This window comes from Phalacrocorax aristotelis, chromosome 3 (assembly GCF_949628215.1).
Source record: "Phalacrocorax aristotelis chromosome 3, bGulAri2.1, whole genome shotgun sequence".
NCBI lineage: Eukaryota > Metazoa > Chordata > Aves > Suliformes > Phalacrocoracidae > Phalacrocorax > Phalacrocorax aristotelis.
The window spans coordinates 57,483,868-57,510,572 of record NC_134278.1 but is presented as its reverse complement, the minus strand read 5'-3'; the positions used below and the strand labels follow the sequence as shown (position 1 = coordinate 57,510,572).

Here is a 26,705-nt window from a genome sequence, read left to right as displayed (position 1 = left end):
TTCACCCCCTCTTGCCATTCCTTCATTGCTGACCCACCAGAACAGATTACCTGCACATGAACTGCTACCACAGGCTGTACTGTCTGTAATGCTTTAGAAGTTGGCACTAGTGATCATGGAGTCCTATTACACATAAGGAAGTCAGGCTTTAAATCTACTTTCATGGGGTATGGATGTTAAATTTATTCAGCTGCACTTTTGATGTGCGCCTTACAGTAAATGGCATTATTGTTTGACAGGGCAACAGGCCCCCATGATAGAAATGTAATGTTCCAAAATCAAAAATAAGGCGTCACTAATAGCTTATTGAGTTTTAAGCTATGCCAGGGCCCAGTTATGGTTCTCAAACTCTATAGGAATCGATAGCAAGAGAGACGAATTGATTTCGGCGAGGATTGGAGACTACACTCCAATTACATCCAGTATCCAATATCTTTTGCAAAGGTAAGCGGCAAGAGAAAATCAGGAAAGCCCAAGTGAGTTGTTACAGCGATTGAGAAAGCTGTCTGTGGTCTCCTGTGCTTTATCAGCCTGTAGGAAAGAACTCAAAACCCGCCCTTCCCAAGCCCTTAGTTTAAAGACAACAAAGTAATCCATGCAGCAAAACACACAAAACCACCTTGAAAGAGCTTTGTCATAAATAACTAATTAACCATACAGCGCAGCCTAGAAGGCATTCATGCACAGGCACCCAGCAAAAAAACAGTTAAGGAACAGAACATCACATTATATTTGCCACTGGAAAATGATTATTCATTTGTTTTCCATATCCATTTATAATTTAAGGGTCATCATTAAAAAAAAACCATTGAGTGTCAAAAGCTTCAGGAATATTTTCATTACCTTCTCTAGCAAGCCTTCATATGCTTTTGCCGACAGTAGATCTCAGACCTTTCACCCTTATGCAGCTGACTCGACAATGCTGTAGAAGCCATCAGTACTGCAAGTTTTGAAATATATGTTAAACTGATGCTTTCGGTTAAGGTTGCTTGCCTTTACTACTGTCCTTATGTGTATGAACTTCAAATACCAAATACCGGACTGTGGACATGGCATGTGCCTTTTAGGCTGGGGGGTTTTTTTTAGTACTCCCTTAGGAATACAGTCTTTATATAAGCACAACTACACTGTGACTCTTTTTTATCCCCTGATGCTGTACAGTAGAAATAACTAATAAATAGCTTGCTAAAGAGTTAATATACAAGTACAAACACAAACTCACTAGATTTGATACTATATTTTCCTTTTGTACTATTTGTAAAATAGTAGTGAAATAAAATCAGCATAATAAAAACTTGGCCTGTAAAAAGTAAATACAATCAGAACATCAGAACTAGCAAGCAAAACAAAGCAAAGTGTGCGTTCTGAGTTCCCCTTTCAGATTCAGACTTCCACCCCTGACACCTATGGTAAAAATTTTTTTGCCCTAGTCTTGTTTTAATTTCTGAGTCTCAGCACGATCACCTGGAAGCATTTGACAGCTTTTTTCCCCTCCTCTTTCTGTGTCGTGGAGAAGAGGAAGAAAAAGCAAAGACAAAGCCTGGATTCTCTGACAGGATTTGTCTTCATACCATGATTGATGAGGCTGATGCTGTACTGAATTTAAACTTGAAAATGTCAAAACCAGCAACATCCCTCTGAAGCAGTGAGGAAGAAGGGCACCAACTCAGGCCACTGCTGTAGGTAGCACAGCCTGAAGTTGCTTGAATAGGCTCAGAAGCATTTGAAGACAGAGGCCTGTCTCCTAAGAGAGGGTTTATGATATTCATTTACCTGGAATTTAGGCTGAACAACCACTAGTTTCTAGCTGCGAAATGTAAAAGGAATTGCTACCTGCTGCAGCTCAGTGCTCCCCTTCTCCAGCTGCATCGGGAAGGATTTCAGCCGCAGGTCCCGGGCAAGAGCCACCTCCCCCAGTCAACAGGAGAGGGGCAAGTCCCTGCCAACCCGCACACAAAGCTCCCTTTGTCCCCGAGGCTCCGGTTAAGAGGATGTGTGTGCCCTACCCTCACCCGTGGTTGCTCCCCACCCATGAAACACTGAACAGCAGCATTGTGTAGAAGCGTCGAGCTAGCTGGCTGGTGAAACAAGATGGATGCCCGGCCTGACCTGGGGTGGGGGCATTCCTTCTTATAGGGCCTGAGTCTTTCTTTAGATCTTTGGTGCACACTCTTTAGGATTCCATCCCCCCCACTCCATCCTCACTTCTGCCTGTGCTCAAATACTTTTACCTATTCTGAGTAAAGTTTCTGGGGAATTTGAATGTGATTTTACCGAGAGCTGTTAAATGACAAATACTTTTGAGCACAGCCTTAAGGACCCAGATGTATGATTTATGCATCATAGAAAGTCACGACAAATACCAGTGCACTCTCCAGATGCTCACCTGCCACTCTTTTCTCAAGGTAGCCAGGCCCTTCCCAATCATTCTCAAGATAAAGATGTAAAAGGCAACTGGCATGTCAACAGAGGAGAAAGAAATGGTGTATTATAGCTATTCTGATTCTTGTTCATGTTCTGTTTCCAGTGAAAGCATAACCACTCCTAACTCCCAATTCTTTTGGAATGAGGGGTGAAGGCACCTCTAAACACTTATCACCCAAGTGCATCTGCTCCTCGTCCATACCACGGGCTGGAGAAAGGTAACGCAGAGGAGACAGCTCTGTCCCATCACACAGGAAGAGGCAGCCTATAGACAGTGCTAACAAAGTGCTTTGTATACGTGGAGGCCCTCACAGTTAGGCTCTTGACGTACTTACCAGTTGCCTCATTCTGCCTTCAGGTGAGTTTGTGTCTTTGTTAGGAGCAGCCTCCGAAGTGCTGATCTCTGCTGAAAGGCATTGTATGCCAAGTATTGAAATCCACAGGCTTACTGGCTGAGTACAGCTCCACAGCAGGTGGGGGACCAGAACTTCAGCCTATGGGCTAAATTGTCTCCTTCTAGGCTCCCTATCTGTTCCCATGATTGAAATTACAGCATTGCTTTGGCCATAAGAGGCCAACTTGCTCTTTCTTCTAAAATACATAACTATGGCATCAGTTTAGACTGTGCAGTGCTTTCATACAACATCTTTAATGTGCACACAGAATACTTTTAGAGATTCTGCCGTCCTTTTTCTAAGAGGTTTATACATGCTCTCTCCAATGAAAAATTCCTTTATCACAATTCCTCCTGGGTCCAGTATAATTATATTGACCTGGGTGACTGTTCCCCACTTCAGTGTGGTGCCTACACAGTCTGTGGAGGCTTTGAGAGGATTCATAATGACTTTATCCTCCTCACACAGCCTATGCTGAACATGAAGGATATTGGCAGGCATGATTTCCACATTGCAAACCCATATTTGAGGAGTTTATCTTTCAAAAATAGATGGAGCTCATCAGTTCGCACATTTTTACCATTCCCAGACACAGAGATACGAGGGCTCTACATCTGAACAGATAAAGGAGGTTAATTTAATTTCTGATCCCATGTTGTAAACTATTAAGCTACACAATTTGTGTCATGAGCATTATCTGCAGTGAAATATGCACAAAAAATGACAGTTCACGAGTTCTTTTATCAAGTTTAAAAAAATGTCTATAGCTGATAAGTAGGTTAATCTCATGTGTAAGCCACATCTACTTACAGTTGTAGCTCTTTCCTCTACCAGTAACTTGCATAAGCAAGGGCATTCTACTACTTTCAAAAGAAATTTCACAGATGCAGAAAGAAAAAACCTTTCATACCCAGTGTTATTACTAATTATTGATAAGCATGTCAAAACCAAATCTGTCTAAATGTTCAGGAATGAGCACCCCAGAGAAGCTTGTTTTCAGCATCAGAAAAACATTTTTTCAAACACAAGTCCATCTATATTAATGAGGCCTAATTAAGCATCTTTCCCTTAACAATTCTGGCTGTAAGTACCTTACTGAATTACTTACTGATTTGCAGAACCACTGAATATCTGCACTTCTCGTGTGGGGGCTCTAAGAACTTTGGCTGAATGACGCAGTCTAAAAATCATCTACTGTAATTAGGCTTAGTTCTAATTACACAAGTTCAGATGTTTTTGTAACATATATTTTCTTCAGATCTTCAAATACAACATTTCTACGCTCCTTCTCAATAGGGTCTTAAAAATCACCAGGACTGTTTCTGTGTCTTCCAGATCTGTGACTAGCTCCTGTTTCACTCTCTCCTGGGACATCTCAATGTCTATCTTCTGAAAGCAAAACAGTAGGCAGATGATCTGAAGGGTGTTCACTGCACATAACACCCTTTCTCACCTCAATATTTCTTTTTGTGCTGAGAGGCATGTGAGCAACGCTTCTGCCTTCAAAACCACTTACCCTGCAAAGCACTGGCAACATCCCTGCATACCTGAAGTGGACAAGAAAGCAATGGCTACAGCTGGGGTAGCAACAAGGAGATAATTATACCAGTTGGCAGAGGGCAATGAGGAGACTGGAGCTATCATTCTGGATGTCCTCTGCCTTGGCCAAGATCTCTGTCAGACACCAACAATGCAAATTCCCACATCTCCACAAGCTTATGGTTTGCTTGCCATTCCACATGTTCTTAGTACTGCAAATGTCCACAGAATCAATAGGCCACAAATCTTGATTGATTCCAAGACAGAACTTGCTCAGTGTCATGCAGTTGGCTTCAGGGAGCAATTTCTTGATGTCTGTGGAAAATCTATCCTGGATCCGAAAACTGGGTTCAATCTAAAGCAATGATTGAGAGGTCCAGGGGGTAACAGATACTGCGCCTGGCTCAAGTAACCCATGAGCTGCTGAGCACTGGACACATGGAGAATATACAAGGGAAAATACTGTTGTGTGCTCATAGTGTTTTTCCTAGACATTTATTTTTTACTTCTCTTAGCAGCACGACATGATGCACAAGATAGCTGTTCAATCTGAACCAGTTCAACTGTTCTTATGCTCCGGAGGAAAATATAAAAATAAACCCCCCACAAATGAAATCCCCATTATGTCAGTTCAAAGCAAATAGAAAACTTTCCTCCCCTTCCATACCAAAGAGCAGTCCAAGTCATTTAGTCAACACTGATTTAAGAAAACCCATTCCTTTCCGGACACCCAAGCAGTGGAACGGCACAGCACACTGAGGTTTCTAGTTTGGTGTTTGCTGCCCAGTGCTGTGGCGAGGCAGAACATCAAGTTTATAACGAAGAGAAGACCACAAAAAACATTTTCAGTTTTGATTTCCACTCCCAGAAGCTGGTGTGTGAGACCACGTTCAACTAGCCCCACAGCAATCCCCTGCAGAGGGAAAGGACTAGTCCCTCCTGTGGCAAGAGAAGACAAATGTGTCTGCTGATTTCGGAGAGGTAGAAAGCAGAATCTGAAAGTGGAAAATTACAAGGGCATTTTTGGCTAATAAGACATTACAGCTTTCCAGCGAAAATGGGAAAGGATCCTATTAACTGTTCATTCAGTGTAGTTTTTTTTTATTTCAAAGAAGCATTAGAGAATGAAAAAGCACTCTAAAGATTGAAAGAGCTCAACCAGAAAAGAACGTAAGATTATCAGTTTTGTGTTCCTGTCAAAACTGTGTGACCCCTCCACTTGTGCTGAACTCTGCTTGAATAGTAAAACGGGAAGTGTCACAGCGCACAGAGATGAACACACAGGTTTTTCCATATCGATCGTCCCTGAAGCCCAGCAACTCTCCGCTGGTGGCTGCAGAGGCAGTGCTGCAAGTTGCCCTTCTGAAAGGGCAGCAACAGGAACAATCAATTCCTTAAGTGGTGCTCTTTAAAGCAAGGTGATGCTGAGGAAATTTAAAAGTCAAATGCCCCAAAGAAACACCACCTGCTCTCCTGCCTACAGAGACATCCCTGACATTGGGCAGTCAGGACGCGACAATTTATGTGCTGTATCTGCCATAAATAAAGCTACCAGCATAGATATAAGAGCTGAAGTCAGCAGTTCCAAAACTAAATCTCTCTTTAAAAACCTGTGATTAGAAGGAAAAGGTTGTCAGAAGCTCAGACCCACCCTAGCAGCAGCTTGTGGTCACTTGCCAATGTTCAGCTGAAGCAATCTGCTGGCACACCAGGGCTTGCCAAAGGTTGAATGGCATTTGGAGGTGAAGGGAAGGCGGTCCCAGGGAAGACAGTAAATCATATCTGATCCCTAAAGAGGTGGAGAGTGATAGCAGAGACAGAAAAAGGTTTTCTTCAGCCTTTGGTCTTGCACTATGCTGGCCAGACACAGCCACAGCCCAAGGGGTTTCCTGAGGGTTAGGATTGCAGCTTTTAGCTCTCCCTGGAACAAAAGCATCTCTGCAAAGAGCATGAGAGGGAAAGCAGAAATCATTTGACCCCATCCCTAACCTCTGCATACTCCATTATAGCTTCATCCGTCAAACGGGATTTTTACAGGTGCTTTGCAATCCCCCCTGCAAGACTCCTTGGTGCTCTCAGTAGGGGAATGTAATTTTACACAACATGAAAACACAATATTTATATTTGCATGTAGCAAATAACACACACACACACACAAAAACGTATAACTGATGTCAGTGGCAGAAGGATGATAAGCCTGAAGCCTTGATGATAAGCCTGAAGAGAAGCAAGTGTTTGAAAACTCCTGTCCTATGTCCAGAGTCACTGCTGAATCCACTGCTCATTTTCCCCTTCCCAATGTCATGTCACTTTATCATAGCACTTTCTCCTCCCTTTCCCCCTCCCAAACTGTTCAGCACAAGAACCTACTGCACTTGTTAGCACAAGGGTCTCCATTGTGCAGCCTCTATAAGTGCACTTGCTAACATTTCTTTTAACCTAACAGGCTGAGACTGACCACATATTATTCTGCATCTGGTATCACTGAGATCAAACCTGAATCAAAACAATGGAAGGAAGCCTTGGCATATTGTTTATCCAAGGATGTCACATCGATGATAACTGAAGGTCACCTCCAGATTCAGTGTGCTGTGAAACCAAACCTCAAGCAAGCTGGTGGCATTCTTTCTATGTATACCGCTTAAATGATGGCAGACTACTTATGCAGCTTTTAGCAGCCTGTAACTGACATAATTCTGATGTTAATTCGCCAGGTGTTACTCCTGGTCCATCTCTTTCTCAGGCACGCACAGCAACAGCATTCCCTCTGTTCATTCCACAAATTAAATCTTGTCTTCACCCATATTCAGGAAAAGGATGAATGCACTGGCTTATTCTGACCACAGTTCACATGTCCATGCTCTATGCAAGGATATGTTCGGGCCGTGCATCAACCAACCATGCAGCTTTACAGTGACTAGCAGGCAGATCTACAGATATTTTTAATTGTCCTTGGTATGGAGGACATCACCAAAGAAAAAGTGTACCACTGTGCTGCAGAGATCCACCTGAGAGGCTAATGTAGCCAGGCAGGATTTATAACAGATATTCTGAATTATGTCAGAAGCCAAATTTGCCCTCATTTACCCTCAAGCTCAACAAGGCAGACAGGCACCAAAACAAGACTCCACCCTTTGAGTCCTGTGTTGCCCGTTCCTTAGGCCTTGATGAGCTGTGGGTCTAAGCTGGCTAAAAGTACCTCTTGATTCAGTGAATTGTTCTTGAAAGAGCTGCTAAAAAGTTCTTCTAAGGATGCACTGCTTCCAAAGAAATGCATAAAAATCCAACAGAAATAGAAATAGGATAGGATACATCTCGACAGACACATGGCATAGGCCTCAAGATTTTGTGTATACAGCCAAGTTCCTTTCAGGGTTTTATTCAAAATCAGAAAATTATTCATGCATAGCATTCAAGCATGCCCATTCCCACTAAAGGATGTCCAAGCTGTAGAGCCAATTTCTTGTACAATGCTCTTGAGTTCTCTCCCGCTATTTGTCCTTAGTGATTTTTTGCTTCTCCAAAGAATTCTGAGGGCAGCATGAAGGAGAAGAGACAGCAGATATTTAGCAGTAGTATCAGATCCGTTAAAAGCACAAAAGCTACCCTGCCACAAATACCATGGATCAGGGGTTTGTGCCTAATTCCCAGGCTCTTCTACGAGGCGTTCCTCTTAGCATGCATTGGTCAGCCAGTCCTACACTGTCCTGTCAGTTTTCATGATCACTGAATTTCCTGAGCTAATATTTGATTCTTCAGAGATGTGCATTTCGGACACATCTGGATGCTGACTGTCAAAATACTATGTATCTCTATATATCTCTCTATATATGAAAATTACAACTGAATGCAGAAAAAAGGAGGAACATCTACAAATAACCTGCTCTCCTGGATTGTGGTCTTTCAGCTACAGAATTGGAGGCTGAAAAATGCGTACCAGATATCAAAAACTGACACAGACAAAATACCTTAGAGGAGAATGAGCTGCAAGTTCATGCTAAGTCTTTTACCAGTGCAAGTGGAAATTTTCTTTGAAACTGCAAATTACTATAAAAAGAAAAATCCAAGTCAGGATATACCAATAGCCTTTCTAAGATTTCATGCAGCAAGTAAATATGCTGAACGCACACATCCAGGAAAGCTGTACTTAGAGGAGTATTCTTTCAGGTTGCTTACTAAGCGACCCAAAATAGTTCAATGGAACTGGAGTAGTTCAGTGGCTGTAGAGAAAGCTAAATCGAGTGAAACAACAGTGCCCAGTTGGTGCAATGGCAGAACACTTACATCGTGCAGGATATTTTACGTATGTGCTAGTAAATGTTTCTGGGATCATAAAATTTTTCACAAACAATTAATTTCCATTATCACCCACTGGGCACAACTGAATCCAGACTACATCACTCATTTGCCTCGTTAGAAGAACATAAACTCTTCAGTCTTTCAATAAAATTCCCTGGTGTCACAGTTGTCTGTTCTGCGTTTTGAAGGCTTCGTCTCACAACTCAGAAGGTAACGTTTTCCCATTTTATTGTCAGTGGTGTTACGGATTACAGGACAAGCCAACATTTCTTGGTAAGCATGCCCATGTTCTAGTGGCCTGCTTTACAGCCTTTGCGAATGCTGCAAATGCTCTTTCTTGAGACTGAAATTAGTACTGCTGGCCTCTGCGCTTTCCTTCTTCAGCATTAAAAAAGAGGGGAAAAAAACTGGTTGGAGGCAACCAGGTGAATGTGAAACATCTGAGTGCAGATCTCCAGATGTTGCACAGCCAGTGAGAAGATCCATGAGAAAACCCACTCCTACCTCACAGATCCCCAGCTGAATGATGGCCTCCAGCCACGGGGGAACACTTCCTACGCAGGATGCCCCATAACCAATAGGCAGAAGCCTCATCACCAAACTACGGCATGGAGGGATCCGTGGGATGCCACAACCTACACCCTGGCACAGATCAGCTCCAACATCCAGATTTGACTCATGAGCAGGCTGGAGAAAATGCCAAAGAACACTGTAGCTGCTGGAGCAAGCCCCGTGCCACAAATGGCCACAAAACCACCAAGCTAAGGTGGAAGGGTGAGGCTGAAGCCAACGGTGTGAATGCTCAATATATACAATACCACAAGCAGCAGACAAATAGCTGCAGACATTTCTCCCCTCCCCCATGTGCCACACTCTTGGATGAGGAGAAGGAGATACTTGCTACACTGCCAGGAGGTACTGCTATGCTGCACATCAGCGTCTGGGATTTGATGAAGCCATTATGGATTAATTGGACAGCTGCCCTCACTACTCAATCCCAGAGAAACAAAGAACACACACACAAAAAAATCAGGGTTCCATGATAAAAATGCTTTTCCAAAACCAAGTTATGAAAGATAAAAACAAAGGTTTAAATTAAATTCTGAATTAGAAGTAATCAATTTGGTGGTATAGCAGAAAAGCTCTTTTGATCAGTTTGGAATTTTTTTGTTTTGTTTTGTTTTGTTTTTAATCTGACCCATCCATCAGTCTAAAGCTCTGTGCAATTCCTACATTATCTGAGTAGGCATGGCTTTCTCAAAGCAAGGATTAGTAACAAATCTGTGCCACCCCAGAGCCAGTAAAACTGCAAGTTAGTGCATAGGAAAAGGACAGATGCATCTGATAACTCAAATGACCTTTCCTACAGATTTCCATGTTCGATTACTAGTATCTTTTCTGGTTATAGAGATCCACTGGTACACTATAACATCAGAGCTCTTCCTGAATTGGGGAGAGGAAAAAAAGATAGTCTTCCCACCAAAACAGGAGAAGCCTCACACAGCGCAATTCCGCACTGCATGTACAGTGCAAAATAGTGCAAAACCACTGGTACAATTTTATCTTTCTGAATAGTGAAGATACTTTAATAAACCCTATTAGACCCAGGCATCAGTACCAGTCCCAGCATTAAATTGTTGAATATGGAGCAGTCTTTCCGTGGGAAATTTATGACCAGAGGAAATGTTCTAGCCTTGGTATTTTTATAGAACCCATTCATTTTTCAATAGAGGAGGGGGTGATCCAAGATGTCAAAGGCTATTCAAAGTGCCCTTTACCCTGAAGAAGGAAAGTAACCTGCATCAGGAGACCTGCCACAGCTTCCAAAACATGAGATGACAACTGGGTACAACTGCTGTCACCAAGGCACACTTATTTAGTCAGCCACCATTCTCCTCAACAGACTAGAAAAGTGTTTGCAAAGTCTCATTAGACTCATCCTGCCCACTTTGGTTATAAAATCAAACATACCGACCTTTTATCTCACTCCTCTGCCCAGTATCACTGACGCCCATTGTCAAAGCCACGATGCACAGCCCCAAGGCCAAAGGGCACACAACAAGGGGTCCTCAAGCCCTTTCCATGTGCTGCAGACCTTGTTCCCCGAGCTGCCCACTGGCCCGTCACCCCAGCTCTGCCCCCTCCCACGGGCAGCTGCCTTTCCCAAGGTGTTCAAGTGAACATCCTGCAAACTCAGCACCCCAGATGAGAAGTACAGATACTTCGCGAGCTATTTTCTGGAGATTTGTTACCAAATGCAGCATGATCTGAGGAAAAAAAAATTTAACTGTTATTTTTGTTCCTCTAATTTAGAAAATGAGGGTGCAATTTCCTCCAGAAAGCAGATGCCACAGAATTAGTAATGGGTTTTTCCTGGTATTTTGTTCACAGCTTAAACATTCAAATTGGAGTCTCAATAAGTGTTTGTTGAATGCTCAGCACAGTTAAGCTCTATTTTTATCTAGAGAACTATCATTTCAGATGTCACAGTTCACCAACGAATGGTGAACACCATGTTTGTGCAGGGTGGTATTTCTCCTAGGAGCTACAACTCCAGAGGTGTTAGTGGAAACATGCTTTTCTCCTGAGCAGCAGCTTTTCCACTGAAATATAATTAACAATATAACACATCACTGCAGCTTCTCTGCAGCTTCCATTTGCAAACAAACTGGTGCTAATCTGTCAGATCCCAGCACCACTCTCTCCTCAGCTTCCCTTCCTCCTGACCTTCCATCCATAAATTCAGAGTCACAAATCTATAGGAAAATGTGTGAAGACACTTTGTGAAGAGATGTAAAACGCAGAACAGAGTGTCTGCTACGTTTCTCACTCAAAATAAGCCTATGTGCCTTTTATACAGTCCATATGCTTATTTTCTTAACAATTTTTGAACCTCCCATACACGACCATGTTCTAATATTCCAGGCATGTAATAACCAGACATGTAATAACCAGACATGACCATGTTGTAATATTCCTTCCTTAGCTTCAGGTTTCCTCCACCTGAGGATTCCCTCCTCTGAACAAACCCAGAACAGCTCCAGCCGCTCCCAAGTTAGGTACTGGCTGTGCTGGCACTGTGCAAGCGCAGCTACAACTCCATGGAGCTGTTTTTAGCTCCCATGCTGCCTGAGGCTGAGCATCTTCCCCCTCATCACATCCCATTTAGTGATGACCTGTCTATCCTCATGCTTTTGAACCCCACACTCTCTCATATGAGATCAAGCCTTAAAAAGGTCTCCATTGAAAGAGCATGTCTCTATGTGTGCTCCTATCAAGCCTTTGACCCCGCAACACTTAGGAAAGGTCAACACAGACACTAGAAAATCAGAACTAGGTCTAGGTCTCATCCTGCACATATTTTGTTCAGCTGTCTAGACTGAGTCGTTGTCTGCCAGAGCAGTTCAAGACTGGCACAGCAGGAGTGGAGCCAGATCCCCCTGCCAGCTCCTGGTAAGACATCTGAACAAATATCCCCATTTCGGGAAAAGTTTAATTTCAAATGGTAATTACGTCTCACCTTTGGTGGGCTCCTGCTCTTCTAAGCCTGGTCTGCTGCACTGCCTCACTTGTCACAGACAAAACTAACCAGCCGCGGACATCTGTACATCAAATGTGACTCCTGTCAGATGGTAGCTCGGGCTGTCAGCCTCGCTTTTCTTCCTCTATGAAATACTGACATTGGAAAGCCTTAAGAAGGAAACTGAGATTACAGGAAATGTCCTTCACTCCAGAGATGGCAGCGCCGGCTGTTATCTCCGTTCTCCAGTTCTCAACCAGGAATAGAGCAGGAATAAATGCATTCAATCCTACCTTGAATGATAGCTCTGCAGAAAGGTCTGGACTGGAAATACCAGCTTTTTGGTGGCTTCAATGAAATGGAACAGCATGGGGGAGAGGGGGAGAAGAGGAGGAGCAGCAGTAGGGAGGGGCTGCACCATCCAAAATTTAAATTGAGCTTTTTTTAATCTGCTTTGATTCACCTCTAATCTTACACGCTTTTTCCTAAATTCTGAAAAGGTACAGAAATGAGGCCAAGACACATATTTAAATAAATAAATTACAATTTCCTTTCAAAATGTATGCTTAGGAAACTTACATAGTTAAAGTATTTAGAGTAAGAGCTGATCAAGTCATTAAGTATACTTTTTTTAAAAGTACATCTCTGAATCTCATCTTTCAGTTCTTCCAGAGTATAAATCTTTATTTAATTTTAAGCAACAGAACTTCAGGTTCTAGGTTTTACAGAAACCTAAAGAACACACAACTTTTAAGATCATCATGGTGTGAAGTTTTAATTGATATTTTTGGTAGTCAGAATCAGGAGGCAGATATCACTCCACGTGGACTTGCAAAATAGGTCAGCTGGGTAAATTTGTTCAGCTTTCTTCTACGCTCTCTTTAGACGCTTCACCAATTACTACTCCTTTCTAAAGTGGCGTCCAGATTTGTTTGTTGTCTCTTTATAGGACGTAATTTAACTCTCCACAAAGCATGGCTTGTTAGCCAGTCACTTAATTAACACAGTGAATATACAGTTGAGTGCCTGATTATATCCATTCAAGAAAGCTAAGTTTCTGTAATAACATTAAATTTCCATGACAAGACGCATGAGCTGTTGTAGTTAACTCGAAACAAGAAATTGTCTCTACTTAAATGTGATTATAGCAAGTAGGTTTCCATTTGGAATTATTTTAATAATCAGTAAAGGTAAATGAATTAGTATCATAAATTAATATTTATTTCTTTCACTTTCAAAACTTGCTAGAACAGAAACAATGCACTGACTCTGTTGGGAAATCTGTTTGAGAAGCACATCGTCCCACTTATTCTATTTTACTTTGAAGTGCTACTTCCAGCTACCTGTAAGTAATGAGACTCTGGAAGGAGAGAAGGAACATAAAAGTGCGTTAGCCCATTAATAAAAGGAACTGCGTGGACAGCATGTACACTCTCTTCAAACTGTAAGTAATGAAACTACAAATTCAGAACAGAAAAAGCTAGCATTGACGTTTCAGTAAGCCCGCTTCCTAAATGCATCGTGCTCTAGCTCTATGCTACACGCCTTCCACGTTCAAGTGGAGCACTTCCAACCACATCAATAACAGGATGTTTCCATTAGTAATCGGCTGAGATTTATTTTTATTCAGTTCAGTTCCTTCCACAATTCTAGCTTTTCCAGCAAACAAATGCACGTTCAGGGGCAAAGAAAACAAATATTCCTCCAACCCTCACACACTCATCTTCTTAAGCTTTTTTAAGCTCTCCAAGGTAAACAGCAAGCACTTTTAGTGACAGTTTCTGAGTAATGATGGGGAAGAGCAACGAGGTGGTTGAAAGCATCACGGGTTTCTTAATGCAAACTCTTTTATACTACTCAGGGAACACATGTTCAATCACTGCTTATGAAACAGCTTTGACAACACAGAGAGGAGTTTCTCGCTTGATGTTTAAGTGAGATTGTGTCTGTTTTACAAGCAATTGCTTTTACTTTAACTTTTACATTTTTTTTGTTAAACAAAAGCAACCCACAATCTTAATAACAGATTAGTGAGTGGCTGTCTTCTCTGGAGAGTTCATTATCACGAGGTTTCACTGCACTCCAGCTCCTCTGAGAAGACATCTAAAGAGAACATAAGAAGGGTAGTGCAGAATTTCTAATACCTGAGCTTCCCAAGAAGAAAAACAAGCAAGATATATTAGAACCCCATCTCCACTGAGGGACCCTTCTTTAAAACCTCAAAATCACACCATTGCAGATGATGCCTACTGTCAAGAATGCAATAGGATTAGTGTTTTGTTTTTGAACACAGAACATAAATATCACATTAACACTTAAGCAAAACATATTTACAGAAATCCCTGCGTATTTATGGTACTGTATTGTGCCTTGGAGAAAGCTTTTCTTAGGTGAACAAAAGCAGCAGTAAACAGAATCAGACTTGAAGCCTGAAACAGAGTACGTGCTGCACACTTACCAATTGTTTTACATCATTGAATTTAACCATATTTAAGACAGATTATATTAGGAAGGTATTTAAGGCAGGGACTGCAAACAGCTACGCTGTTTTAAGCACGCCTGGGTTTTTTATTAAAGGTACTGTCACCAGCCTTCTTTTAATCTGGGTAATAAGGGTCCCTTTTCCCTGTTATATTTTTCATGTGTAGAAGGTAATGAGAACTTCACGGCAACTTTTCAGGGGCTCAGCTTTGAACTTGGGATTATAGGGTCACAGGGCAGCTCAGGCAGGACGGGAGCTCAGGAGGTCCCTGGTCCAGCTGTGCCGCAGCAGGCTCAGCGCCGAGGTCAGAGCGGGCTGCTCAGGGCTGTGACCCCTCGGGGGGATGGAGCCGCACAGCCTCCCTGGGCAGCCTGCCCCTCTGCCCCGCCGGCCCCGGGGGAAAAGCCTTTTCTTTGGGTGCAGTCTGAACCTCTCTTGCTTGGCTCAGCATGATGCCCCTTGTCTCTCTGGCTCTCTCTTCTTGAGCACCTCCCTGCAGGTACCGGGGGCTGCTGTCAGCCCCCCCAGAGATGTCTCTGTCCCAGGCTGAGCCAGCCCCATCCCTCAGCCTCTCCTCGTGGGGCAACTGCTCCAGACATGACTGTTGAGCTCTTGATACTCTAGAAAATGGCTTCTTCACCACAGGAAAGTGCACCCTATTTTACATGGAAACGCATCAAGATGAATCACACTGAAAGCCCTTGTCAACTCCACAGCATCACCTGACTCTGCATCAGGGTGGAGCCGCGCTCCTGCATCCAAGCCCAGCTCTGCTATAGGTAGGATTACAGCTAAACCAGTGACTCACCTTCCAATTACAAGTTGTCTCTGTAAGAGCATCCCATTCACGCTCTGGAAGAAGTGGCAACAGAAACCGAGCAGTTCCAGGGTGGCTTCCCTTTTTTGCAGGGCAGTTGATAAAGCCAATCCTCAAATTTTTTATTCATACAGCAGTGGAAAATCCAGCACTCCCACTATATCTTGGATTTAAATAAAGATGAAATGCCATATAATTGCTTAACACTATCATATAATCTGCCAAATCTAACAATGCTATTCACCACTGGATAAGCCCTGAGAAATGTGGGTATATGTCAGGTATTAGGCAAACCACATCCTTCTACTTGGTACCAGGGGGGAAATTCTGGTTATATTTCAAATACTATTTTCAGAGCTGCTTGCCCACTCAGAGACAGAATTTCTAGACAACATCTTCCCGTCTTCTGCTTCCATTAGCCTTCCCGTCTAACCAAACCCTGTGTTCAACAGACAGAACACCTTCCAAGTTCCTCACATAAATACTTACAGAACAAATCTTACCAACAGTATTTAATGGAAACTTTCTTAATTAAGGACTGCAAGATCCACATTTGCAGATATGAATTGCTTATGAACAATGCATACCACATAATGCCCAAGAATTAAAGCCATTTTTGATGAGGCAGAAGGAGGGCATAGGCTCACCTTAATGATAATCTCTTTGGCATCACACAGTGATAGGTCACAGAGCACTTTTATTAGTTAGTATGAAATACATAACAGCTGCCAACACTTCTGCTTCTGTCTGAGCAAAAGCAAGACACCTTGTAATGAAGAAATGATAAATATCGATGGGTGAGGAGCTCAGCTAGAGGATACAAATGACACAAGATTCAAAACTAGGCAAAACAGAAAATAAAGGAGGTGTCAAGCCTGAGCAAAAGGGAATACTTTATCCAGACAGAATACATAGTTGTGTGGATTTTATTGTTGCCTGTCTGGTATCCCAGCCTCAGTCACTAGACATCATACAGAGACCATGAAATACCCACCCTTCAAGGTGTTTTCTGTAGTGTACATGAATATGCATACAGCCACAGAGCTTCCACATAAACACTCCCTAGGATATAGGATAACTCCAAGATGTTTCCTAATCAGAATATGTTAGGTAATGGGGAAAATGTACATGCTTTAATGCAATATTGCCCTGAAGGTACGAAGAAGCAGCACAATTAAAAGCTCTTGGCACACAAACTGAAACTTCCTTCCTCCCTGGTTCTCCCCATTTTCATTTTTGTTGGTTCCTTTTCTTTTAAGGCCTGTCACACAGGTACTGCTACCCGTTTCGTATTTGCAACTAACCCAAAATACTGTGAAGAGTACCCCAGTGACATTACCCTTCAACAAGTCAGCCACGAATAATAATCACAAAGACCAAACTCGGACATCTGAAGGCGTTTGGGTTTGTCTTGTAAAAACTTTAATACTTGTTTTTATTGACCTGCTGGCTTCCCTTTAGGAAAAGAGAGTTGCAGGATGCTGAACGGATGCGAGGCCAACTCCAGAGGAGGGATTTTCATTGCAGAGGAGGAAGCTGTCCCCACCCTGGAAGGGTTGAAGGCAGCACGTCTTCCAAGGACATTTCAACAACTCTGCAGCTGCATTACTGAACGCAGTTACAGGCTACTCAGGAGCCTGTGGACAAATTAACCTGTGGGCTCCCCACAGAATTTTGTAAACTGGTTTCAAAGGTAATTGAAAAAGGCTAAAACAAAAGGCTGCCCATTTGCCCATGAAGGCTGAAAAGCAGTATAAATTATTGCCCTGTTCTGCATCAGCAGGTGTTTAGAACTGCAAATATAAACAGTACTGTGTACTACAAACCCACTCCACCTTCCTTTGTTGGATGGAATATGTGGACAGGATGGGGAAAGCCAACACAGAGGAAAATAATGCGTTGCTATCATTACATGTGCAGCAAATACTGCTTAATCTGGATTAAAGAAGAAAATAGCAAGAAGCGTTCCCTGATTTGCAGTTGCTTCTCTGGCATCTGCCTAAGGACACCACAGCAAAATGGAAGGTTTTTAATTAAGAGCTGCATCCTTGCAGCACAACCCAGCACAGAACTGCCCCCACCGCTGGGGTCAGCACGAAAGGATGCGTGCTACATACCAAAGCAAACACATGCAGAAAAGCTTCTGCCGCATATATTCAGTGCATACCGCGCTCTGGCAAGCTAGCTGAACACCCCCTGGCCGAGTCCCTCAGCCTGGGTACACCTGACACAGCGCCATGCTCAAAGGCTGCTCAAGGCACATGCTTTCCCTTGCGCAGTGCAAACCTGACCCAACTGGTAAAATTGTCATCTCCCTTTGCTGAGGCTGTTTTTTTAGGCCGTAGTCCAACATACTGCCTCAGCCGCAGCTGAACCATGTTAAGGGCTCCTGCTCTCAGCCCCACTGCTGCCTTTCCCACCCCAGCCCATCCCCCTGGCCTCCGGGCAGGGGCCACGTTGCCCTCTCTGCAGGATGTCACTGCCCTTCTCCAACCTCCCAAGGTAAGGGCAGGGGTTTGCACTCCCCATCTGATCTGTCACAGCAGTTCAAGTTAAATAAACACTTGTACTGGCAGGGTTTTAAGATCCCTTGGATGTACCTTAACCAAAACAGACTGGGTGGCACCTAGATATCCTGCTACAACCCACATTTCTGGGAGCGATGCAATGGCTGGTGAGGGGTGGGGGATGAAAAATTGCTGTAGGAGTTGCCTCTTAAACCTGCTGGGAGGCACCCAGCCTGGCGTGCCTGGTGGAGCTCCCCGGGGTGCAGGGAGAGCCCTGTGGGGCTGCCAGGAGGGGCCAGGTCCTTGCAGCTGGGAAGGAAGGATGTTTGGCTCCATCGAAGCGCAAGAAGAGGCAGGGCAAGATGTTACATGAGCATATGTGCTAGTTCCCAGACAAAAAGACGTTCTTGTGTGCCTCATTCCTCCTCTTGCTAGTATAAACCAGGAGAATAAAGTCAAATGTAATTGCTATACAAGCACAGAGCTCTCTCTTTAGCATGGCATGCAGGCTTTAATAATATTTAAATGATTTCTGGAAGATGTAAAGGAGAGCTTAGTGCAACTTGAATGCAGATGAATATTTAAAAAGAAATTAACATTATTCATGAAGCACTTTACTAAATTGGTTTTGTTTATATATGTACGCTCATGCCCAGAGAGCAAGTCCAGTTGATATGATTTCTACAACAGAAAAAAAAACTAGCAGATCAACTTACTACTTACAGCTTTCTAAAAATCAAAACAACACAAAACACCTAAAGCAGTCTTTTAGGGAGGTAATGAAAGAGAGAAGAAAGGAAGGATTGTGATGGTATTAATGTTGGAAAGACAAGGAAGGAGAAAATGGGCAATTACCCATAAATAAAGCTCTTAACTTTAGTTATGTAACAGAGCAAATAATCAGAACAATAACCACCACTTAAAAGTCAATAAAAGCATCGTATATTTATAAAGGTCTTGCTAGATAAACTCACAATACCTTTTCATATTTCTCCTCCGTTATCCTTCTCCTGCCATGACACGGGGAGAGTGCTACAGCATCCCACTATGCAGAAAAAGCAGAAGGGGATGTTCGGATGCAGCCGTAACCAGAAGAAACAGCAGAGGCAGTAGGACGCAAATCAAAGTCTAATCAAAAACTTGTATGCAATTCAGAGAAACTGATTGTGGAAGGAAGTCGGTTTTATTGTGACCACAGTAATCAAGTGTTTGCACTGAGTCAAGATAACAAAAGAAAATTACTGCACCGACGGCTGTCAACCCTGTATCTAGAAGTATTAAATTATGGGCTAGGAAAGCAACAGGTCAGTTTATGAAGTTGAGGAACAACAGCATTTATATGTGTGTCATCACCAGAAACGTGACGAAAATATAGGGTTTATTTTGAGCTGACTAAGGAGGAGAAAAGGCATGATTAAAACTTCCAAGACTCTGCACTCCCAAGGAGCAGAGAAATTGAAAAATATAATCACTAACCTTGTGAGTAGCAGAAGCAATGAAGCTCAGTATCCTATGGAGCACCCACATGAATTTTCTGATGTCTAATAAGCTGAATGCTTGCTACAGCTCTTCCCTCAGTGGGGGAATCAACCTCATCTCTCTCATCTCCGTAGTCACCAGTGGTCTTAGGGACAGTAAGAATTTCATCACCTTGAAATCTCTTTGCTTCCCTTTATATTGGTTGAATTTGATCCCAGGGGTAAAAAATTACTCTGGGGCAATGAGGGGAGCTATCAGTCAGATGGCTTTAATGTTATTATTATTATTTTAGCTTCATCTCCTGAGGAAACCAGGTTGAAAAGAATATAGTCAGGACACAGGGGAAGAAACAACAAACAGAAATCTCAACTGGGAAAAACTTCTAAAACCAGAATTATTCAGTTAAGTACAGAAGACATTACTTCACGTGAGGAAAGCCAGATTTTGGAGCTTTTCACAGAGAGATTACCATTCCTAACTTTCTAGGATTTCTGCTAGCCACACTTCTTAGGCTGCAGTGGAAACCTGGATGATCCCCTTGTAAAAACGTAAACCCCAGAATCTTAATAATTTCTAAGATGTAAGTTTGACTGTCCAAATACTTCTACCAGACACAATCACTTGGATTTATTTTGTAATTCTCCCCTTTCAGTGCTGGTGGCAACCCCATGGGTCTGAGAGGCCAGTCTGGATGTCACAGAGTGGAACAAATCAAGCCACCAATCCTAAATCCTGCACTGTTTCACTGCTCACAAAACAAGGAGCACGCTAGGGAGACTTTGCAGTGGGTGAAGGCTCTGTGGCCACCACAATACGGAGAGAGCGCAGAAGTTTCCCTCGCTTTTCCCTCAAAGCCAGTCAAGAGGGAGCCATACCCAGTGAAGTGAGCAAGGTCCCGGAGCATCTTCACCAGAAAGACACATCAAGGAAGCCCAGCTGAAACCCCAGCAGGAGTTCAGGGTATGTAAAATCTCCCGCCGCAGTGATCTTCAGCTGATGGAGAAAACTACACAGGATTCCTCACGGATTTTCAACCAGGTTTTAGAAATCAAAGGAAGCCGAATAATTCATTAAAAACACTCATTGTTTATTTGAACAGGACAGATCAATAAATGGACACAAGGGAACAACTTTCCACTTCCTGACAGATTAACAGCATCACCTGACTGAGTTTCTCTCTCTCTGCTTTTCATGATTTGCATCAATATTTTTTAAATTTGTTATGATTTTGAAGCTCACGTATATTTTTTCTAGCATACTGATGCATGTTATGCATCAAATATGTTTTGCTCAAATTTGTTACTGTCATGACATGTCCAAGGCAAACTAGATTGGTCTCTATTCCAACAGGGTGTGTTTCAAAATCAATCTATAGAACTAAACTTTCACTCTAAGGGTACAGTAAAGTGATGGCCTTTGTAAGTTATTTGGATATTTCTGGTGAGGTTTCAATTTCTATTGCTTCCATCTAAGTAGTTTTATCAACCACAGTGTACCATTTCACAAATATCATACACAAACATTTAAGTTCAGCATTTCAAAGGGAATATTAACAACCCATGAAAAAAAGAACACTTCAGTGAGGAAAGATAAACAAAGTCATGGTCTTTCCTTCAAGGTCTTCATTCTGATCAAATGTTTCATCCAAACTGTTTTTGTTAGCTACAAAAGGTGATGAAGTTATACTGGGTAAATGAACATGCTGTATGTATTTTCACATTCCCCCAATCACAATGCTCCCAAAGACAGCTAGGATTGTTTTGGAATGACCAAAGTCTCATTATTTTTCAAAATTCAAACCTTTAAGAATTAGGTGTATCTGTGCCAACCAAACAGTATGCTGTAGATCATTTTACCTATCGCTTCAGGAGTATTTTGGATACCCTTTTTACTTCTTCCTTCATTAAAAGCATGTGCCTGCTCTTCAGACTCCACAAATAACTTTTAACAAATGCCGAGGAGCATCCATCATAATTGAATTAAGAAAAAATTCTCTTACTGCCAACATTTTGTCGCAATCAGAAAGAAACATTCCTGGCTTGTGAGGGATCAAAGTACAAGGGCACTCCTTGCAATCACTGAAAGATGAAAGTCAGTGATGCCTTTTAACTCATTTTCTAGGAACATCTTTTGCATCACCAAACTGCACGTTGGTTGTTCATTATCCTGTCCGTGCAACTTCAGTTATGGACTTCATGCACAGAGGTTATTTTTCAGAAATATATTTTAATAGTGTCGTTATGTAAATAAAGCTGCTATTTTTACTCTCTACTCTTCACGTCCTTACCACTGATTAATTTCACCTTACAAACATCATTGCAGAAAAGAGTTGTACATAAAAATTGCACCTGGAGCGCTCCCGATTGCTTTTCTGCTGGAGAAAAAGTCATTTTAGCCGTCTTCGTGCCGAGAGGCAGCCAGGCTGTTCGTGACACCTATTACCAGCTTCCCCGAGCACTTCCTAAAGGTTACTCCCTAACCTTAACAAACATTAAACCCGACCGGTCAATCGCAGGGAAGCGTCTAGGGCAGTTGGAGGCACAGGCGGATTATCCGTGACTTACCCACGGTCACGCAGGACACCTGGGACACGGACCTCGCGTCCGCAGGAGCGCCCTCAGCAGCTACTTCACCCCTCCTCCCCCAGAGCACCTGGGGGTCGGGTCGTGCCGCCCCGCTCCCCCAGAGCCTGCGACGCCGCCGGGTGGGTGCCCGAAGCAAAGCGCCGCTGCAGGGCAGGGGCCGGCACCCCGCTCCGGCCGCCCCCCTCCCGCCGCCGCCGCCGCCGCCGCCGCCGCCGCCGCCGCACTCACCCGGCGCCGGAGGTGCCGCTCCCGCGGCCGGCGGGCCTCTGCCCTCCGCCCGCGCTGCGCGGGGAGCCGCGGCCGCGCCGCGCCCGCCCCGCCGCCGCCCCGCCCTCCGCCGGCGCGACCGGCCCGGCACGGAGCGGGGCGGCGCGGGGGGGCCCGGGCCGGGCCGCACCCGGAGCGCATGAGGTGGGCGCAGCGGGGCACCCCGAGGGGCTGCCAGGCCGGGCCGGGAGGGGGGACACCGGCAGCTCGACCCGACCCTCGGCGCTGGCATGGGGCACCGCTCCCCAGAACAAACCAGCGTGGGGCGGCCCAGCTTAATCAGAGTCACAGAGTGGTAGGGGTTGGAAGGGACCTCTGGAGATCATCTTGTCCAACCCCCCTGCTTGAGCAGGCACACCCAGAGCAGGGGGCACAGGAACGCATCCAGGTGGGTTTTGAATGTCTCCAGGGAAGGAGACTCCACAGCCTCCCTGGGCAGCCTGTGCCACTGCTCTGGCACCCTCACAGTGAATGTTTTTTTTTCTCATATTGACGTGGAACTTCCTGTGTTCCAACTTGTGCCCATGGCCCCTTGTCCTGTCGTTGGGCACTACTGAGCAGAGTCTGGCCCCATCCTCTTGACACCCACCCTTTACATATTTATAAGTATTGATGAGATCCCTCCTCAGTCTTCTCCAGGCTGAACAAACCCAGGTCTCTCAGTCTCTCCTCATATGGGAGATGCTCCAGTCCCCTGATCATCTTTGTAGCTCTCCGCTGGGCTCTCTCTAGTAGTTCCCTGTCTTTCTTAAACTGGGGAGCCCAGAACTGGACACAGTACTCCAGATGTGGCCTCACTGGGGCAGAGGGGGAGGATAGCCTCCCTCAACCTGCTGGCCACACTCCTTTTAATGCACCCCAGGATACCATTGGCCTTCTTGGCCACAAGGGCACAGTGCTGGCTCGGGGTCAGCTTGCTCCCCACCAGCGCTCCCAGGTCCTTCTCAGCAGAGCCGGTTTCCAGCAGGTCAATCACCAGCCTGTACTGGTGCAAGCCTGGTGGCCCCCAGCGAGCCTCTGCCACTGGGAGAGGTGACCTGGCCAGGGAGCCCCCCTCACCTCCAACAAGCATGGAGATACATGCCCTCTGAGGGTCCCTGTCCCCCATGACAGCACTGGCCCTGTGGCCCTCCTGGGGACACAGAGCTGTCCCTCTGCAAACTTATGGCAGCAAGGAGAGCAGGTACTGGTGCCCAATCAGCCAAAAATAGCAGGGAAAAATACAGCTCCTGCGTGGAGCCTTGCTCATTTTCGTCTCAGTTCTTCATGTTGTACATTTTTTTTGGCTGCAATCCCTCAAACTGCACCAGCAAAACAACACAGGACATCCTCCCGCTCCTGTTCTATGCAAGCAGCTAGTGCCTGACAAATTCTGTTGTGAAAACAATGCAAAAAGTTGGCACCTCGATGTAGCCATATGTGACCCTTTTTGGCTGCAAGCTTTATCAGGCCGCACAGGGAGAGGCTGTGGTGCAACTGCACTAGTCTGTCATAAGACTTCTGGCCTCTGGGACATGCTTTTACGCAGCAGCTTGAAAAAATTCAATCTGGGTCTTTGCACTTCTCTTAAAATGTTGCCCTGTGAATAATATAGCACGTTCTGTGCCTTAATTATTGCGTTGCAGTGGGAACACAAAAATTAGCATCTGGCACCTTAGAGTATATCAAGGCACAATCGCATTCCCTACAGGGGGATGCATAAGACCATGTTACACCAAACTGACTTTGAAAGCTTTTTAAAAGATCTAGAAATTCTAAGCATTGATTTTTAACACAGTTTTATTATGTTGTACCAAAAGGACTCTAGACTATCTACTTGGAAATCCCTTTAAAGTGTTTAGAAAATCTCGCTACAGGCAATCCATATTTTTCTGAGGCTTTATCCAGCCATTTCCCTACATCCAGCATAGCTGCATGACAAGGGAACCTGTACCAAGGTTTGCCATTTATACCTGATATTCCGAGAACTGGACAGATTCAGCTAAAAGATGGGTATTATACCTGGGTTTTTAAGTGTGTACACTACAAATTCTGTCAATCTTTTTATTATATTTATTTATGACAACAAATAAAGGGAGTCGGAGGGTTAGAATTTTATTTCATTTTGAAACTGAGGTTGGCATTCCTGAACCTAAAATCCCTTGGTTTTACTTTTTACACTTTTCTGGTATGACCTAGAAGACTTAGGATCTATTTTTAAGACTCTTTAAGCCGTGTTATTACAGTAATCCAATTTACAATGGGAACTTTAAACACCTAATAACTCAGGTGATGGCTTAGAATTGGTTGATTATCTCGAATTTTTATTAGATCTTTCCAAATGTCCTCTTAAAGTGTAACAGCTGTAGTTTGGAGTCATGCCAATACTCCCTCTAAAATTTTTTCCTTAGAATATAATTTACTGTATCTCCTTTAATGATTAGTCTCTTTACTATTTATTTTATTATTTGGGCAGATGGTTTGATCTCTCAAAAAACCCTTCTGACTACTATTTTTAGCTTAATGACGAAAATAATTAGCAGATGTCTTTCATTTCCTGGGTTATAAGAAAGGTTTATTCAGAAGAGTGAACCTGCAGTTATTCTCCCATGAAGCTAGTAGTTATACTATACATTTACATTCAGCACCTCATGTTTTTTCAGCAGAAACTGGAATTCAGTGTGCTGATCACCTACGGTGCTTCGTTTGTGTGAGGGCACATGAGGAAAGAAGAAAACACCCAACCGCCATATATATCACCGTTACAGACATGAGTGCCAAAATACAGTCCTGGACTTAGCTTGGTTATATTATGTGAAAGCCTCGACACCTTTCCCGCCCATCCGGATGTCTTCTGAGGGAAGACCCAACCTGCATATCCCTTCAGGCTGATGGTAGTACTTCTGAGGTAGTATGAGGTGCTGCTCTCCGTTCCTCATGCAGCCCGTGTCTGCCGTGTGCAGCCAGGATTTCGTGTGTCGTGTTTGGTGTGGAGAACTTCAGACACCTGTTGTGAATTAGACCCAGCACAAACATCTGGAAGGATCGCAGGTGCCAGTAAGTGAGATGGTTACTATATGGAAACAAGTTCCTCAGGGATGTGCATGTTCCCACTGCGGCACTGAGAGAAAAATCCTTTCTGCAAAGGAGCAAGTCAGTTACCTTAGAGATGCTCAGTAGTGGAAAACTTCCAAAGCAGCTGGGATCAACTTATTTTCTGCTGTGGGCATGAGTTGACAGAAACATGGAGCATCCCACTTAGAGCCGCAATAGGGTTTCTCTTCCCTCTTTAACACAAACTGCTATTTCTTTGATTTATTTTATTTTTTCCCTCCTTGTAGCAAAATCAATGTCACCTGATAAACAGATTTTATACGTGTAAGGCTTGCTGAGAAACTTTGTGTTGTGGTTGTGTGCAGTTTCTATATTTTTAGACATCTGGAGGATTAGGAAAAAATTGTAGTGTACTTTAATAATATTCATGCCAAGCCTTTGTTTCTTTATATTATATTGTAAATATTGTTGAATGTTTCAGAGAGGAAATAATATAAGATTAAATCCCAAAGAGCCTTCTAAAGAAATTGATTGCTATCACAGGAAACAACCCAGTGAGGAATATACTGTAGGTGACTATTTTTGAATTCCAGTTGAGAAATTTATGAAGAAGATTATGTTTTACTGTGGTGCCCAGAAGCCATGGAACGAGTTCAGTGGCCCAGATCCTTGCTAGTCCTGTGACCATGTTTCATGTTTCACCTGGCATCTAAACTTTTTCAGTTAAAGAGGACACAAATAAAGCAAAACTGAAACAAAAGCAAAATGCAGACTTTTACATCTATTTTGCTCCCTGTGCGGTGTCACCTCTGCAGTGGGCACTAGAGGTGCCAGCCAGGAGACGAAGGGGACTGCACCTGTGGAGCGGCAGGGAGCTGCTTGACCACCATCCTTCTCCATTGGCCACCTCACTGGATGGGCCACATAGCAAACCTCCTGCCAACAGCCCTTCCCTGAGCTGGGGCTAGGGCTGTGCTGAGCTGGGTTTTCATGGGATCTAAGCAGCCAGAGTACTGGACATAGTGATGTGTTGAAGGCTCAGGCTGCCTTTTAAGCTGGAGGCAGAGTCTTGCCTCAGTAAAGGCTTCTGAACTCTCTCCTTTCTTCTAGAGAGCTGGCTTTAGAAAGCTGACATTTTGCCCTCCTTAAAAGCATCGTCTTAAGAGATGCATAATAAATGAATATTCCTTGTAAGAAAAAAGAAAGAGTCTTTGAGGGCTATAAATAAGATGACAGAGCTAAACAGAAGAAGAGGCCTTATCTAAAGGTAACAGGCATTTTTCAAAAAGTGGAAGTTGTGTACAAACAAGGGAGCTTACGCAGATCATAAATCCAGGCAAATTAGGCTTAAAACCATA

The 26,705-nt window shown here is 43.7% G+C and overlaps 1 protein-coding gene across 5 annotated transcripts in view; it reads right to left on the bottom strand.

Annotated features, from left to right (window-relative positions):
- Window positions 1–22,366, bottom strand: part of PKIB (cAMP-dependent protein kinase inhibitor beta) — a 56,636-nt gene extending 34,270 nt beyond the window's left edge. Inside the window, exons 1-2 of one of the 5 annotated variants that reach the window (XM_075087543.1) lie at window positions 22,276–22,352; window positions 18,963–19,028 (exon numbers count right to left, since the gene is read on the bottom strand). The gene's annotated coding sequence lies outside the window, so the exon portion shown is untranslated. Of the gene's footprint in view, window positions 1–843; window positions 941–1,833; window positions 1,902–18,962; window positions 19,029–22,026; window positions 22,204–22,275 lie in introns of those variants that run through there. The other 4 variants (XM_075087542.1, XM_075087544.1, XM_075087541.1 and 1 more) reach the window with 4 other exon arrangements.
- Window positions 22,367–26,705: the final 4,339 nt, after the last annotated feature.